Source organism: Myotis daubentonii, chromosome 9 (assembly GCF_963259705.1).
Source record: "Myotis daubentonii chromosome 9, mMyoDau2.1, whole genome shotgun sequence".
In the NCBI taxonomy this organism is placed as follows: domain Eukaryota; kingdom Metazoa; phylum Chordata; class Mammalia; order Chiroptera; family Vespertilionidae; genus Myotis; species Myotis daubentonii.
Window position 1 is genome coordinate 15,962,899 of NC_081848.1, and position 16,362 is coordinate 15,979,260.

The following is a 16,362-nucleotide window of genomic DNA, read 5'->3' on the forward strand; positions in this document are numbered from 1 at the left end:
CACCAAGATTGTGGGTTCAATCCCTGGTCACAGCACATACAAGAACCAACCAATGAATGTATAAATAAGGGGACAGCAAATCCAATAATTTCTGGACCCATTGGCTCTATCTTAGAAAACGTCTCATATTTGTTTCTCTTTTTTCCCATCATTTCCTGGAACCAAAGTTGAAACTCTAATATAGCATTCAAGACTTCCCATAAACTGGCCACTTTCTAGCCTCTCTTACACATAATCTATATATTTTATCATCTCTCACATCGCTGGGCCTTTGATTTCGTTGTTCTCTGGCCAAAAATCTGTCTTTCCCCACTCCCCTCCTTCCCCCTTCACACACACACACACACACACACACACACACACACACACACCATAATGTATATAGGAATGTGTCATCATCATCATTCAGTCCTTAGCTTACATGTCACCTCTCAGGACCTTCTCAAATCTGAGCCGCTGTCTTTGTCTCTCATACCCGACATATCATTATTAATAGCATTAATTTTGACATACCCTATGTTACATGGACATTCCTTTATCTGGTTTCCGTAGTATAAATTTTATATTCCTTAGGATAGCAACTGTATTTATATTTATCACCCATCTTCTCTACTTAGCATTATCCCTTTCTCATAATAAGCATTCAAATAAATGTTTTCGAATGAATACATGAATTCATTGAAAACTAGTTTAACCTCTCATTTATTCTGATTGAGTAATCATGAACCATTCTGCTATGTTCCTGCCTTTCATCAGAATATTACTTATTAAATGTATTAATTGTAAAATATTTTAAAATAAAATTTGATCAACTAGCTAACATCTATAAAAATGCCCTAAGAAGATACTCTGTACTTAAATATTACTATCAATAAATTCTTCAGCCATTAAAATCTTAACAAAATAGTTTTTTAACCATTATTTAAGGGAGATAATTATTATGGAGTTAATTTTTCAATAGTTAATAGCTTATAGACCTTAGAAAAAAAGCTAACTCTGAAAAGTGTTCAGTTTATTATTTTAGGATAATCTGTGGCTAAAAATTAAAAGATTATTGAGGTGGGAAGAGATGGCTGCACTTTGTCTACAGCCATTTATTTTTAAGTAATTTCTCACAACCCACCACTTACAATCAGGGGTGGGGAAGGTCCGGCTCGCAGGCCGTATCATTTGGCCTGGCCCTGCCAAGGCAAACGCAGACAGGACTCGAAATTCAAATCTAGGAGCTTTTCTTCGTAACAACATAATTTTTAAGTTGATAATTGTGTATGGCCCGTGAATGATGTTTTAAATATCCAAATGGCCCTTGGCAGAAAAAAGATTCCCCACCGCTGAAAACTGAAAGAAATGTTTTCCACAGAAACTCTTTGTTTCCTCTCAGGCGCCTGTTACATTTTCTTCTATTTATACTTCCATTTTCTCCCTCATCCCTTCACTCCTGCCCCCCATCAAATCAATGTTTGGTTTGCAACCATTGGTTTCCAACCATTTTTATACTTGTGTTCCTTACAACGCTTTCTAGCATCTTCTAATTAACCTCACTAGCTAAAGTATTCCATGACACTTAACTCATCAGTTTTTCTGACAAAAAAGGATAGGTATGTTTAGCTTTTCCAAACTAAATGTTATCCCCTTTCCCTCTGAGAGACATTGTTCTAACTTATTTATTTACCAAAATTCACATGGTTAAGGTCATGAACAAAGACAGCATAGGGCATTTGAACTCCAGGTCATTTGATATTTTGATTCTATGAACATGTGGTAAGAAGAGCTAATGGCACATGAGACACAATTGTATCCTTTGCCTGCATGATAGTCTGTTTTGGGGGGAGGTTTTTTTGTTTATTTTGGGTTTTTTGCACAATCTTTCCCATCTATCTATATATATAAAAGGTTAGTATGCAAAGTGTCCCCATGGAAGTTCGACCGGAAATTCTATCACTCACTATGACATGTGCTCACCTCCAGGAGGGTGGCATGGAATGAAGGAAGGCCCCAGCCGGCAGCCGGCAGCCAGGGAAGGGAGGCGCCGATTGGCCCTGATTGCTGGCCAGGCCTAGGGACCCTACCCATGCACTCAGTGTTAGCTACATGAAATAATGTTTATATACATATATACTGTATGTGTGTGTGTGTGTGTGTGTGTATACACACACACACATATATATTACACTGTATATAGTCTTTACAAATCATTTACAGAAATACATTTTCCTCCTTCAGAAAGATTTAAGAAAAAAATCTGAAATGTGAATTTCATTAAAATGATATATGATAATTATTTGTTTGACTTATTAATACTGTCAAGTGTATTAATAGACTGCCTAATATAGAAACATGATTACATTTGGGAAGGATTATATATACTGATATTTCCCGAAAACTTTTTATATCAATAATCATAAGACTAGATTGTCATTTTCTCTTACTTGCTTTGACACATTTGGGCACCACTGTTTTGCTGACATTAGAAAAGTGGTATGGTATTCATCCAAACTTTTTCTCAATGGCAAACCAACTGCCCAGAGTACCAAAGGGAACTAGGCTAGATTGGGCCACGTGTTCCCACACAGGCACCACTATTTCTGATTTACTGCTATTCTGAAATGTGTCCCTGAACCCTTAGTATAAATGTCAGGGCAGCGTTTACTCCAGCATGTGGCTCAAAGACAAGAGGAAGAGAAGAAGGAAATCTTACAACTTACGGATATAAGAACTAACACTATACCGTGCATCCCTCCCCACAGCTAACCTGGACAAGTTATTTAACTGCTCTGTGTCTCAGTTTCTTCAAATATGAAATGGAGATAACACCACCAACAGCATAGGTAAAGATCGATGTAACACAATTGGAAGTGTGGAAGTAGGTCAAGCTTATTAGACATTAGTATAAAATAGGGTGATATCACTCCATCTGCTCAAAGCCCTCCAAAGGTTTCCCATCTCAGAATACAAGCCAAGTTTGACCTATGACCTTGCTACTCAAAGTAGAGTCCATGGATCAATAGCAACAGCATCAGCTGTGATCTTGTTAAATGCGTTAATCTCAGACCCCACCCCAGTCTTCCTGAGTCAGAATCCTCAAGGTCCTCAGATCTTCAGATGCTACGTAAAGTTTGGGAAGCATTGCCCTTCAGAGTTCTACCTGTCCTGGCTTCTCGTGACCTTATCTTTCTGACTCATCCCCTTGCTCACTTGCTGCCAGTCATACTGGCCACCTTGCTGATCCATGAACACTCTCATCTCAGGGGTTTGTACTTAATCCTCCCTCTTCCTGGTATATACTTCCTTTCACTTCATTTAGGTATCTGCACAAATATTGCCTTACTAGGGTAGACTTCCATGATTCAAAGATTCTTTAGCATTGACCATCACCTGACGTATATTTATTGTTTATATTCTCTCCCTCTCCCCCACCCCACCCCACCTTACACCGAAAGCTTGGTGAGGGAAGGACACTTGCTTTGTTCTTGCTGTAGTCCCAGTGCAGGGCCCTAGGAGGGTCCCAGTTGCTGAATAAAACTGGTATTAAAAATTGCAGGTAAGATCTCTATGAGTTCTGAAGAGGGAAAAATTACAGCCGATTCTTGTTTTCATTGTAGTTCTGTTCTGTAAAGTGGCTACAAATACTGAACCATTGCTCCTACAGAAAACACAGGATTTAGCCTCAGGTCAAAACATTTCCATGGACCAATCAGCACATAACCTTGTGCATGTATTGCTGTTTAAAGACACCTTATTTAATATATACTGTTGATTCATTAACATTGAACTCACAACCAACAGCACTGTAACTTATGTCTTAAAAAAGCTTGCCTAATACATAGTTTCTCCTTAAGGCACTTCACAGCATTCTTGCACTTAATAGATAGTACTTGAGCACTTGGGAGCATTTAAACAGAAAATTCACCCACAAAAAGCACAAAAATGCAAAAAGTTAGCACTAAATAATCCTTTTTAAGACACTTGTTTACAGTAGGAGAGCTGAAAGAAGAAGGGGAAGTGTCACTTTGTTCAGCCTCAGTGGGAATGTTGTGTGTCTTGGGCAAGTCACATTTTCTGCCTCTCTGTGCAGACATGTCTGTAGAAAGACTCCAAAGCACCGTGAGTATTAATTTTGTGGTTATAAATTTTACTAAGTAGGCAAATTTGCAAATACAGAATCTGAATAATGAGAACCAACCATACGTTCTTCCAATAAATATTTATTATGTTTCAAGTATGTGTCATGCTCCCAGAATTATTCACCACTCAAAGATTTATCAGGTCTGTCGGTCACAGCCCCTCTCTCTGCTAGGGGCTGGACCTCCGTGGATGCCAGGAATTGGAAGAAAACATGAGTAGCCACAGGCATTTAGGAGAGACTTTATTCCAGTCTAAGTAGTCATTGCACATACAGTAGTCCTTGCTAACACGGCAGCAAACACAGGAGCTACTAGACAAAGTAGTTCTTCAAAGTGCCCTCCACAAAGCAGCCGCTCACCAGCTGGTCAGCAACACATTTTTATACTAACTCAAATGAAAGAGGCTTCTTGTCACATAGTGACACCAGCGTGTGGGTTACAGAAAGCTATGCCTGCACAGTGCGTACAGAACTGTGCTGTTGCCTTTGCACATGCGTATGGCACATGGGCCTTGAACATCTGGCGGAGTCTGGTCAGGGTCCCCACAAGGCCTTGTGCAAAACTTAAATAACCCAAAGGTAAGTTGAAAAGTGTTCCAGGAAAGTTTTCCTGGCAAAGTTGGGTGTTTAGCTGAGTCTTCAATGATAATGGGTGGGATTCTAACAAGTGAAGCTGTGGAGAAAGGTATTTTAGAAGAAAGAAACTATAAGTCAGTGTTCTTAAACTTGGCTAGACATTAGAATCACTGGAGTATGGCAGGCAGGCTTCACTTAGATAAAAAAATAAATAAACCTCTAGGAATGGAACTTTGGAATCCAAATATTGTATTTTCAACCTCCCCTGATGATTCCAATATGTAAGCAAATTGAGAGAACCACTGCTTTAAATACCCGGGTCTGGCTGGAGTGTAGGTTATATAAAGTAAGTAAAGAACAAATCTGAAGAAGAGATTTTGGCCCTGAATTGAAGTGCCATCATTTATTTAGCACATATTTATTAAGTGCCTGTGTGTGCTAGGCACTCTGCTGGGCTCTGCAGATAAATCAGAAAGCAAAACACAGGAGTTAACAAACAAATCGCATTGGCAGCTGTTCAGGATGATTCATATTCTAGATTTAACTAATTATAGTATATGATGAGTCCTACTTAGAAGGAATCTTGTCCTAAATGCTCAGAATAATAAATTTTTTAAATATTTTTTATTGATTTCAAAGAGGAAGGGAGAGGGAGAGATAGATAGAAACATCAATAATGAGAGAGAATCATTGATCGGCTGCCCCCTGCACACTCTCGACTGGGGATCGAGTCCAAAACCCAGACATATGCCCTGACTAGGAATCAAACTGTGACCTCCTGGTTCATAGGTCCATGCTCAACCACGGAGCCACACTGGCCAGGCCAGAATAACAAATTTAATGCCTGAATTATTACCTCTCTTTCTAGTATGAATGGAACACTATGAAGAAAAAAATTTTTCATAAACTTTTGTGCTAATTTCACTGAGCATTTCTTCTAACAAGCATTCTTTTTGTCAGCCTCTCCGTGTTTTCCAGTGTCTTGCACACCAGGACAGTTGTCTAAAATCAGTAGTGTGCAGTGATTTAAAATCAGTAATATGAGGGCCATTGGAAGTATTAACTCAAGCATTTTGTTTTTCCATCTTATGAGAATTGGTATATAAGGAACTATTTTGTGACTTGATCATTAATAAGGATTCATATTTAGATCAAATGTATAATGAACAGAACTTTTATTGGGTGATAGATGGTTTGCAGTTCCTTTTGTATTATTTGCTGTATAGCATGCTTTATGTTTTCCTGACTTCCTTTCCATTTAATATTCACATGCTACTATTACGCTCTCTTCTTGACCATTAGCAAGAACATACAGACCTAATGAGAGGGCCCTGTTTTAGTTCTACCTAGTGCAATTATTCTTTATAGCCTAAATCTGTCCATTTCACTTTAGCAATGCTTTTGATCAAGCAGCTTTGAGTTAGTTTGCTAAGCAGAATTATTTAATATTTAAAGAACAAGACATGCACCACCCTCAGCTTGCATGATGCACAGCCTAAAGGTGTGATGTGCAGATAGCAGCACGTACCGGGCAGAAAGTGAGGAATGTCATAGCAGCACATACCGGGCAGAAAGTGAGGAATGTCATGGGGGAAGATTGAGTGCCGTGGCTCAGAAGAGAGGAGTTCTGACTAGGCTTTGATGATGATGATGATGTAAATCCTGTCATTACCAGACGAGATAAAGTGTCATTTAACTACCGCTCAGTTGTGATGTAATTCTGAGAATGTCTTGTATATGTTTTATATAAAATTACATATTTTGGGTCCGTTTTTCCTCAGTTTCAGTTGTGCTTAATATAACTGTGTTTGTTAACGTGGATGACATCATGTGCTTTCTACTTCTTGTAAAATCATGTATGCCTTTTTTTCTCAGGAATTGTCTCTCCACTATTCCCTCATATATTAGCTGTTTAGCATCCTATTACACCAGCATTTCAGATGTGATTTGTATCCACTGACCTTTTCTAAGATTCCTTGTTCCTTGAGTATTTACACGTTTTATAGGAATTTAAGATAATCTGTTTAAAGACTTATTTAATGAATTTTTTAAAATACTGAATGGAAAGCTAATCACTGGGAAATATTTTAAGGCTAAGAATATGGGTTATATTGTCACTTAAAATGACTACAGAAAAGTTCCTTTGTTTTTAGACCACTGGGAAGAAATGCAGTTTTTGTGGATTTATTTAGTATATGTCTCTGAACCCTAAAGATAGTTGAGGGTTGTCTGCTCTTAGTGATAGGACACTGAAAGATTTTTTTAAATCAAACCCTAAGAATTTTTATTTTGAGAAACATTATCTTCTTTCTTTATTACAGAATTTTGTTTTTCTTAACTTTATACGTATTTTAAAAGTAGTCTTGCCGTAACCGGTTTGGCTCAGTGGATAGAGCGTCTGCCTGTGGACTGAAAGGTCCCAGGTTCGATTCCGGTCAAGGGCATGTACCTTGGTTGTGGGCACATCCCCAGTAGGGGCTGTGCAGGAGGCAGCTGATCGATGTTTCTCTCTCATCGATGTTTCTAACTCTATCCCTCTCCCTTCCTCTCTGTAAAAAAATCAATAAAAAATATATTTTTTAAAAAAGTAGTCTTATCCAAGTTCATGTATCTGAATCTTTTTATCCCTTTTTTTTCCCTAAATAGTTCTTTATAACAAAACTTTTTATTGTTGAATATTGTTTGAGTGGGTCGTTTTCCTGCCTTAGGTTTAAACCCATTGAGAAATAGATAAAGGAGCCAAGCAGATGGACATCAAAATTGCAGGTCTTTTTCTGATAAAACTATTGTCGACCATGACTTAAGATCACAGCATAAAGAGCTTAGTTACATTGAACCTCCAAGTTAGAAAGATTTAACCGCTCCACCTCAGGCAGTGCTGGAGAGCAAAGCAACCGTGCACTTACCTGCACCTGGGCAGACCCCAGTGAGAAGTATGTGAGTAAGGGGTGGGCTTTGCTCTCACAGCTCCTCTTCCCAGACTTTCCCATCAGATCAGTCATCCTAGGTGAGGAGGCAGAGGCCGAATGTTACTCTGGGTGGGAAGTGGAAGCCAGCAAAGGAGACTGTGTGAAAAGCTCTCTGTCATCCAGAGGGTTGGCTCACAGCGGCCTGGAATGGCGCAGGCAGCCCCAATGGCAGAACCAGGGCTACAGAGCATTGCAAACAGCTGAGGGCTCTTTGATAAGCTCACCTGGTCACAAAAGAGGGAGAAAACCTAGCAGGGGAGCGATTTGTTTCTGTGAAGGCCTGCATTCCTGTTGGCAGAAACCTGTTGTTTTACTGGTCTTGTTTTTCACTCCGATGCCTTCTAGATGTCAGCATATTGCTGCATGTCGGTTTTTTCTGTGTGGATTAGGGGTGAGTAAATGGCTCTGCCCTCAAGAAGGTTCCAGCCCGATTCATCAATAAGTGCTAATGTTGTGCAGTATGGACTCTTCATGTTACAGGAGTTGGGCATCAATAAAAACTGAACTAGTCCAAGAAGGTTTTATGGGGAAAATAAACCCTGAGCTGGGCTTAGAACAGCAGAGGTGATCTGTGCGGGTGGTGAGGCAGTGCCAGGGAACACACAGGGTGACTTCACCTGTGCTACCTCCCCTTCAGTGAATGGGAGGTAGACGATCACAGGGCCAGGAGGGGCCCAGGTTGTATAAAGAACCTTAACAACCAAGCAGAGGATCAGACTCATGGTTTGCTACTGAGACTGTTTTTAAGCATGAGAGTGGTTGGTGTCAATGAAAGTTACTTTGGCAGGGATGTACTAGGGGCTACTCAAGGAAGAGGTAACTTAAGAAGCAAAAGTAAGCAAGGCCCAAAGAAAATAAAATATATTAAAGCTGTCATGGTCCATCCGACTTCCTAAATAGAGTAACCTAGAGATTAGAGTTGATGCCTGATTGATTCTGCGCCATTCTTTTACATCATGTGTATAAAAGTAGGGTTTTGGCTGGGTGTTTGTAACTCTCAAAAATAAGTTTTTAACCTTTTAATTTTTTGGAGGACAATTGATAAGACTTGATATAATAATCTATACTCTATAGTGTTATTGTTAGACTTGAAAGAGATTGTACTAGTATAGTAAAGGGGAACAAACCCACATTAGGAGGCAGGTACCAGGAAGATGGATTGGATCACTGACCGAGAATGGATTCCAAACATTAGCATCAAAGCTCAGGAGTTTCGCATTCAGACTTCAGCAAGCCTACAAGGTCTTGTCATATAGTTGAAGTTTAGACACTACCTTGTTTTCTTGTTTCTTCTGTGAAACTGCACAGTCATTTACTGCGGTGACCAGGCTGAGCCAGCAGCTGTTTGTACCGGCTCTGAGGTGGAAAGTGGACTAGGGAAGTGTGACTAAGAGAGACAGACCAGGGCCATCTTTCCACCTACAGATGTTGTAATGTGCTTAACATTATCCAGTCCTAGCAGCACAGATAGTCTAAATACCACGGCAGGGTCTGATTAGCTTTTTCAGATCACCGCCTTTATTTGCTGCTGGCGAAAAGCTTAATCAGTGCTGGAGATCAGGCTGCCTGCCGAGCTCTCCCTTCTTCTCTCTCATTCTTTGTGTTCACAGTGGCAGGAATTAGCGGGAGGATCCTCCTCCTCCTGAATTAAAGCTATAAAATAGTAACTATAGTAGCAAGGGATGAAGAGAAGAAAGAGAACCCAAGGGAAAGAAGGCTGTCTATTCATACTAAAGTGTTTCCTTTTTATACACAAAAGAAAAAGTTTGCAGTCTGAAGTCATAAATATTGACCGTAAACATTGATCTCTCCAGTCAGTGCATAGTTTCAGTTTTATTAGGTTTCAGTTTTAACTGCTTTGCATGAATATGTTATATTTTTTATTCTTATATTTTAAAATCAAACTCAGTTTTAGCAGAAGTACACTTACTAAACCATATCAGTGGCCTTATTTATCTTTCCTCCCCCTTTCAGGGTTGATACTCATGCAATTGCAAAAAGAAGTAGCAGCATACCACCAAAAAAGGAAATAAAAAAAGATAATTCTTATTTTCTTCATTTCTTTACGTTTCATGTGCTTACCCAATAGATAAAAGCTAAATTCTGTGTAATCACTTTATAATTTGCAGTAAACTATAGAATATTAGAACTTATTTTGAGTGGGCCTATGAAATTAGACTGTGGACTTAACTACTGCAGAAGCATAACTGAAGCCCTTGGCAGAGAGAAAACAATGGTTCTTGCTTTAAAAATTAGTTTGTCATTCAGAACCTAGTAATCACATTTAGTTAAAAAATATTTTCAGATTTTTAACTTTCCTGACATTTTTGAGATGGCATACCTTCAAGCTCTTTTGAGGAAAATATCTATAGACAAATGGTGAACTACTGTGTCATACTTTATATTTCCTTTTTTTGGGGGGGGAAACAATAATTTCTAGGCCTTTAGTAGGCATAAAGAATGCTCTCAGTGAGATAACTGAAAATTTTAACCAAATAGAGTACATCTTCCTCTTATTTTGTACAGAGAGAAGAGCTTATTTATACTTTGGTGGCACAATAAGGATATGGCCAAGAGTCCCAACCAATATGATATTGTCCGAGTAGTATTCACAAATGATCTTAATTATGAGTAGCCTCTGTATATGTGTGTGAAAGGAAAGATTGATTTTGACTGTTCGGGGGCCCTAACCAAATTTTGTGTCTTTAGAGTTCATGATTAAGTGCATAAGGGAAAAGCCGAGGTTCTGCATAAATCAGCCTGTGTCAGAAAATTGTAAGAGCAGCTTTTTGCCTTTGCTCCTTTAATTTGCACTGGAATGAAAAGGAGGTGCTCGAGTGTGTGCAGGTGCGTGTGCACACGCTGAATCACATAAGTAGCGAGCAGGACAGCCCCAGGTTTCCTTTTTCCGTAGTAGGGAAATTGTCTCACAACATCTGATGGTGTTTACATTTTTATTGAATTTTTTTCATCATCAGAGGCCACTCAAGATATGACTTATGCAGCCTCAGAAGCAAGTAGTCCCCAGCATTATAAATACTGCAGTCTGAAACCAACATAAATCAGGGATAACAAGCTTCCTCACTGAGGGGGCTGGTTTTTGTAGACTTTTATATCCTTCAAAAATACCACAATGTTTCTTCTTTATAAAGTTAGCTATTTGCTGAACTGGAATCTGAATATTACATCTTACAAATTTTATTAAGTACAAATATTTTTAACAGGTTTAAAGGTTTTGCTTTCATTAGTATCCATCATAAAATAATTTTACACTACCCTCTGACATACACGTAAGATGGTCTGTCCTGGTGATTTTAGGTTGAAGTTAGTTTTGTCTAAATTATGCATTTCAGATGAGTCATTTGGCACAAAGTTGCACAAAACTTGTTTTGACTTACTACACTGTACTTTAGTGAAACTGATAAAATCAATTGTTTGTAAACCCTTAAACCTTTGTTTTTAAAATATTAGTGTCATCATCTCTTTTCCTCTTTTTATTGTCTTGCAACAAATTAACCAATACTTACCAATATTTTAGACCTCCCAGTATTTCCAGGGAAATAGTTTTATTATAATCTGTCTCATTTCACCAGTAACTCAGTTATTACAGAAAGGGGATTGCTGCAGTCGTTAATTGCTACTTTGACACACATCATTTTCTTTCGTTCTCAAAAACAAAAAAAGCTGTACTAAAGAATAGCCTCAACTTTTTGGAAACATGCAACTTTTACTCCTTTAAATGTAATTGGTTTCTTTGTTCCATGCATTCTAAACAAGGAGGAAAAGCTGGCCTGCCCAAGCCAGGTGTTTCTTGTTGGCAGCCTGCTCCCTAATGACTGCTCTCAGAGAGCAGCTGCCTACTAGTCAGCTTTGTATGGCCTATTGTTGCCGCACACTCCTCGTTAATACACATGCTGCCCAAGGCAGACCCCAAGAGTGACATCAACTTGCTTATCTTAAAAACCTGGATGCAGGGTGCTGAGGTTGGCTTGCATCTGCCTGGCCAACTAATTGTGAGCTTTCTGGCCTATGATTGGCTGTTATTCCACTCGATAGTAGGTTAAGCAAAGACATTGCCCGTCCATCTGTTCAACCATTCATTGTTTTTCTTGCCTGCCTGGAAGTCTGCAGCTAAAATTGTGTTAAGGAGTTACTGCTGAAGCTGCTACAGAAGCCAGTGTCTTTGTATTTTCCTGCTAACGTGAGTATCTGTGCTACTTCCTGCCTTGGAAGTTAAACTTTAGTAAATATTCAAAGTATTAACTTGAACTCTGTAAAGGATAGAAAGCACCTCAAATGAAAGCCTACAATTTACTACGTAGTGCCAAAATACCAGAAAATTGAGTTCTTTCTGTAAAATATGTGAAGCAGATTTTTTTACATTTTTCTAATTCTGGAGTTTTATAATTACTGCTCCATGAGCATTTGCCAGGTGTTAGGCGTGGCATGTAATCATTTGGTACTTAAAGATAAGTTATAACATGTTCTGATATTTCCGTAAACAACAAATTTAGATTTTTATCTTGTCACAATCTTATGTTTCTTATTGTGTCATTGTCAGACCTAGGTGCTGTAAAATAATAGTAAGATCTGATAGGTTTTTCCATTGCCTTAAAAACCTAGCTTGGGGAGGTGGATCGATGTAGTTAGATGTTTCAAACAGCTTGTTTTAAATGTGATGATTAAGCATCCTGTTACTTTGTCAGAAGTTTCAGTATCCACATAGAATTACTAATTTCTTCTTCCCATCTTTTTCTTTCCTTGCCCTAGTTTCAGATATTAGATTGAAGATGTCATTTCAAGAACTATTGCTTTCAAGAGTTCTGTTATGGGGAAGGGGGGAGGAGACAAAGACTTTCTTCTCTCAGTTGGGAGAGAAAGAGAGAGCTTAAAGGGTTAAAAAGAGGTTTTCACTTCTCTCACATGCCCTATTGTGTGAACATATGCATAAGACTATTGAAAGTTTTCAGAAGATGGGCAGGCCACCAGTTGCTGGTCTCCTGCAGTTCCAGTAGACATCTGTTGCCCTAGAGCATTAACCAATCTGTTCAAAGGGACATCCTTCCTTTGTTAGCTAGAGGGACACAGACAACAGCACTCACTGAAATACAATGGTAATTAAATACACAGAGACTACAGCAGTAGGTATTTATTACATATTCATTATTTTATTTTTATTGTTCTCTTAGTATTACTTTTTGGATAACAACCAGAACCCACTTTATGGCTTTGTAACTTTACATTACAAACAAATAAATTGATTTAACAAGTTTATGGTTTAATATTCCTGATTAATATGAGGCTCTTTAGAATACAAAACAAATTTTACATTTGATTTGAGAAGAAGATTTTAGGATTATCCAGGTCATCTAATGAGAATTTTCAGAAAATTTCACTAAAGGCATCAACTTGCTAAGATAAAGTTTTGTTTTGTTTTGGCCATTAAAATATTAGTTATAGTTCTTCATCATCTACAAAATTATGAAAATTTTGGTTTTTTTCAACAAATAGTATTATTTGCTTTTTCACTTATTAGGCATTTAGCAAGAAAAATTGTTTTCATTTCCGATACAATTTCTGAAGGGAATCTATAGCTTTATAAGTATAGAAATCTGTTTTCAGACAATTATATTTTTGCCCAATACTCCTTGTGTTCATGAGTATAGTATGTAAAGGCCAGTTATAATGGATTCCTGATGGAAAGCTTAAAACTTAAGCCATATTTCTTGGATTGTTTTTTATAACTATCAGAATATAAACTCTATGTTGCTACTTAATGAACTGAGGAAAATTCCCCTTTTTAGTTCAGAGTTGATTAAAGTTATTTATATATGTTGCGCTTGAGTAAATACAAAACTTAAAAGTTAATAAATGGTGTAGAAATTAAGGAGAAAATATATTCTATTACCTTACCTTGAAGTTAGTTTTGTCTAAATTATGCATTTCAGGTGAGTCATTTGGCACAAAGTTGCACAAAACTTGTTTTGACTTATTACACTGTACTTTAGTGAACTTTCTTGATAAAATCAATTGTTTGTAAACCCTTAAACCTTTTTTTTTAAAATATTAGTGTCATCATCTCTTTTCCTCTTTTTATTGTCTTGGAACAAATTAACCAATACTTACCAATATTTTAGACCCAAAAAGTTGAGGCTATTCTTTGGTATAGCTTTTTGTTTTTGAGCCAATCATAGGCCAGAAAGCTCACAATTAGTTGGCCAGGCAGATGCAAGCCAACCTCAGCACCCTGCATCCAGGTTTTTAAGATAAGCAAGTTGATGTCACTATTGGGGTCTGCCTTGGGCAGCATGTGTATTAACGAGGAGTGTGCGGCAACAATAGGCCATACATAGCTGACCTTACAAGGTAAAAGTGATTACCTTACATGTAATAACTTTTGTGACATTATTAGAGTCTTTGCTATCTTTTCTTTTTCAAAATTATCTTGATCATTTTTAAGGCATTAAGCAAAAAGATCATATACCATTCTTTATCGTAAGATTTCTTTTAATTGTAATTTTTACACATTACATTAGATTGACAAGTACTGCAGCATATGAAAATATTTTTATCAGATTTTAAATCTTAGCATTTCAGTTTTTGAAAGATTTCAAGATATTGCTAAATTCTTTTTTTTTTTAAGTGCCAATATTAAGTTAGGGCAATCCTTTACTACCTTTACTAATTTCAAGTGAGTAAGGAAGCATTTTGGAGATTAAAGTCTAAAAGCACACACAAATCTTTACCGTCCAGTTCAATACAAATCAGTTTATTTCAGATCTGTATGATGCAGAGAGAGTATATGCAGTTTATACTATTTCATATTTAGTCTATTGATTTATAGATACTAAAAATGATATAACTGTTTCATTTAAGATGATATTGAATAACTTTCTCTGAAGTAACCAATGAAGAGAGAGTCCTGTCAGTGTGAAAAAAAGTTAAAAACAAATCTTTTAAAAGAAAAATTATTTTGCAACAAAATCACATGTGTTTTTTTTAAGTAGGTTAAATCAAGCTTACATTTATCCTTAATATTAAAAATCATATTTGCCCACCTGACCTACGTGGCTCAGTGGTAGAGCATCGACCTATGAACCAAGATGTCACAGTTCAATTCCCGGTTGGGGCATATGCCTGGGTTGTGGGCTCGATGCCCAGTGTAGGGCATGCAGGAGGCACCCAATCAATGATTCTCTCTTATTGATGTTTCTGTCTCTTTCCCTCTTCTTTTCTCTCTGAAATCAATAAATATTTATTTTTTAAAAAATAATATTAGTCCAATTATTTCAAACTTTTGGTTTAAAGAGTACATATAAATTACATGATTCATCACAAGTTGAAGGTGTATGGTATTCACTAAATGCATTCATATGCAAATGAGTTTTATCTGGTTTAATATTGTAAGAAGCAAACAACTGATAATCCCATTTTTTCTCTCTATGTATATAATATTACATAGCAGATTTACATAGTGTCATCAGTACTTTTTTATATTAGACTGAAGGTGATTAATAAAGATTTAAGTACTTTTTAGGGTGACTAATTTTCAGTTTAAAAACTATAGTATCTGGTTTTGTTTCTTTGAAAAATTAAGAATTTTATTTATGCTGTAAACATAACATTTCATTCTAATTTTCCCCGCTGGCTGTATATTTGTTTGAAACAGTCCATAACAAAAACACTGCTCAAAATTAAAATTATATTTCCTAGTTCAATTCAGAGATTTGGTCATTGAATTATGATCTTGAAGAATTATCTCACAACAGCACTTCTGCAAAACCCAAACTTTTCAGGGGAGATAAAAACTGTGGCCCATTAACTACACTTCCTGCAGTCAGAGCAGATTGTGGGGTTTACAGAACAATGATGTCGGAGCTTCCAGATTGGTTTGGCAGCTGCATTGTTCTCGGAGAGTAAACCAGACGCACTTAAGTCCCAGTCTCTTTTATAGGCTTTTGTTCAAACCAAATTATGCTTTCACTGTGCTAGCCTTCAGGATGGCATGTTAAAGGAGTGCAGCTTAGCAACCAGCTTCTGGTTGCCAGGCAGCCCAGCTTCCAGTAGGTTTTCCTCTTTTAAAATACTTTTGGTGGGAGCTCTACGAAGGCCACAGTGCAGGTTTTTCTCTTAACTATGCCCTTTTATTAGGACGCTGTGGGGATTTGTTACTTGCTTTATGGTGTCAGTGTATTACAGTAGTTAATAAATCAGTGAGTGTAAAGGTTTGGTTCCAAAGTTTCTTTAATTCTAAGTAATATGGCTCATGCATATCCATATTAATAGGAAAAAACTGAAATGGATGCAGCCTCATCCTGGAGCAGATGTATGTGGAGCTCTCCTACGGAATACTTTTATCAGTTGTACGTTCAGGAGCCAGGAGAGTTTGATGGTTCTTTAAAACTAATGAGTGCTACATTAGTAGAACAGTGATGTTAAAATTACTGTCTTCTCAAGGGGTAAAATCTGAAAAAACTCCTGTGTAAGTATGCAGGAGTTCTACACTGAAGGAATTTTAAGTGTTTTGTATCAAGTGAAAGATTTCCACGTTCTCCTCTCTAGTATTTACCATCATTAATATAATTTATTTCATTGTGTAGCAATATTTTGCACTGGTAAGTTCACCAAGTATGCGTTCAATGTGGGACTTAGAAAATCACTTAGCATTTTCTTTTAACGTTTATATAATAGCTC

At 37.4% G+C, this 16,362-nt stretch overlaps 1 protein-coding gene and 1 long non-coding RNA gene across 7 annotated transcripts in view; both read left to right on the forward strand.

Moving 5' to 3' along the window:
* Positions 1-16,362, forward strand: part of LOC132240607 (uncharacterized) — a 419,797-nt gene that overhangs the window by 133,304 nt on the left and 270,131 nt on the right. The window lies entirely within an intron of this gene.
* The window catches only part of ZC3H12C (zinc finger CCCH-type containing 12C), a 67,027-nt gene that overhangs the window by 12,384 nt on the left and 38,281 nt on the right, over positions 1-16,362 (forward strand). The window contains exon 1 of one of the 6 annotated variants that reach the window (XM_059708013.1): positions 9,874-11,869. The exons of 4 other annotated variants lie outside the window; for them this stretch is intronic. The gene's annotated coding sequence lies outside the window, so the exon portion shown is untranslated. Of the gene's footprint in view, positions 1-9,873; positions 11,870-12,469; positions 12,814-16,362 lie in introns of those variants that run through there. One more of the 6 variants, XM_059708014.1, reaches the window with a different exon arrangement.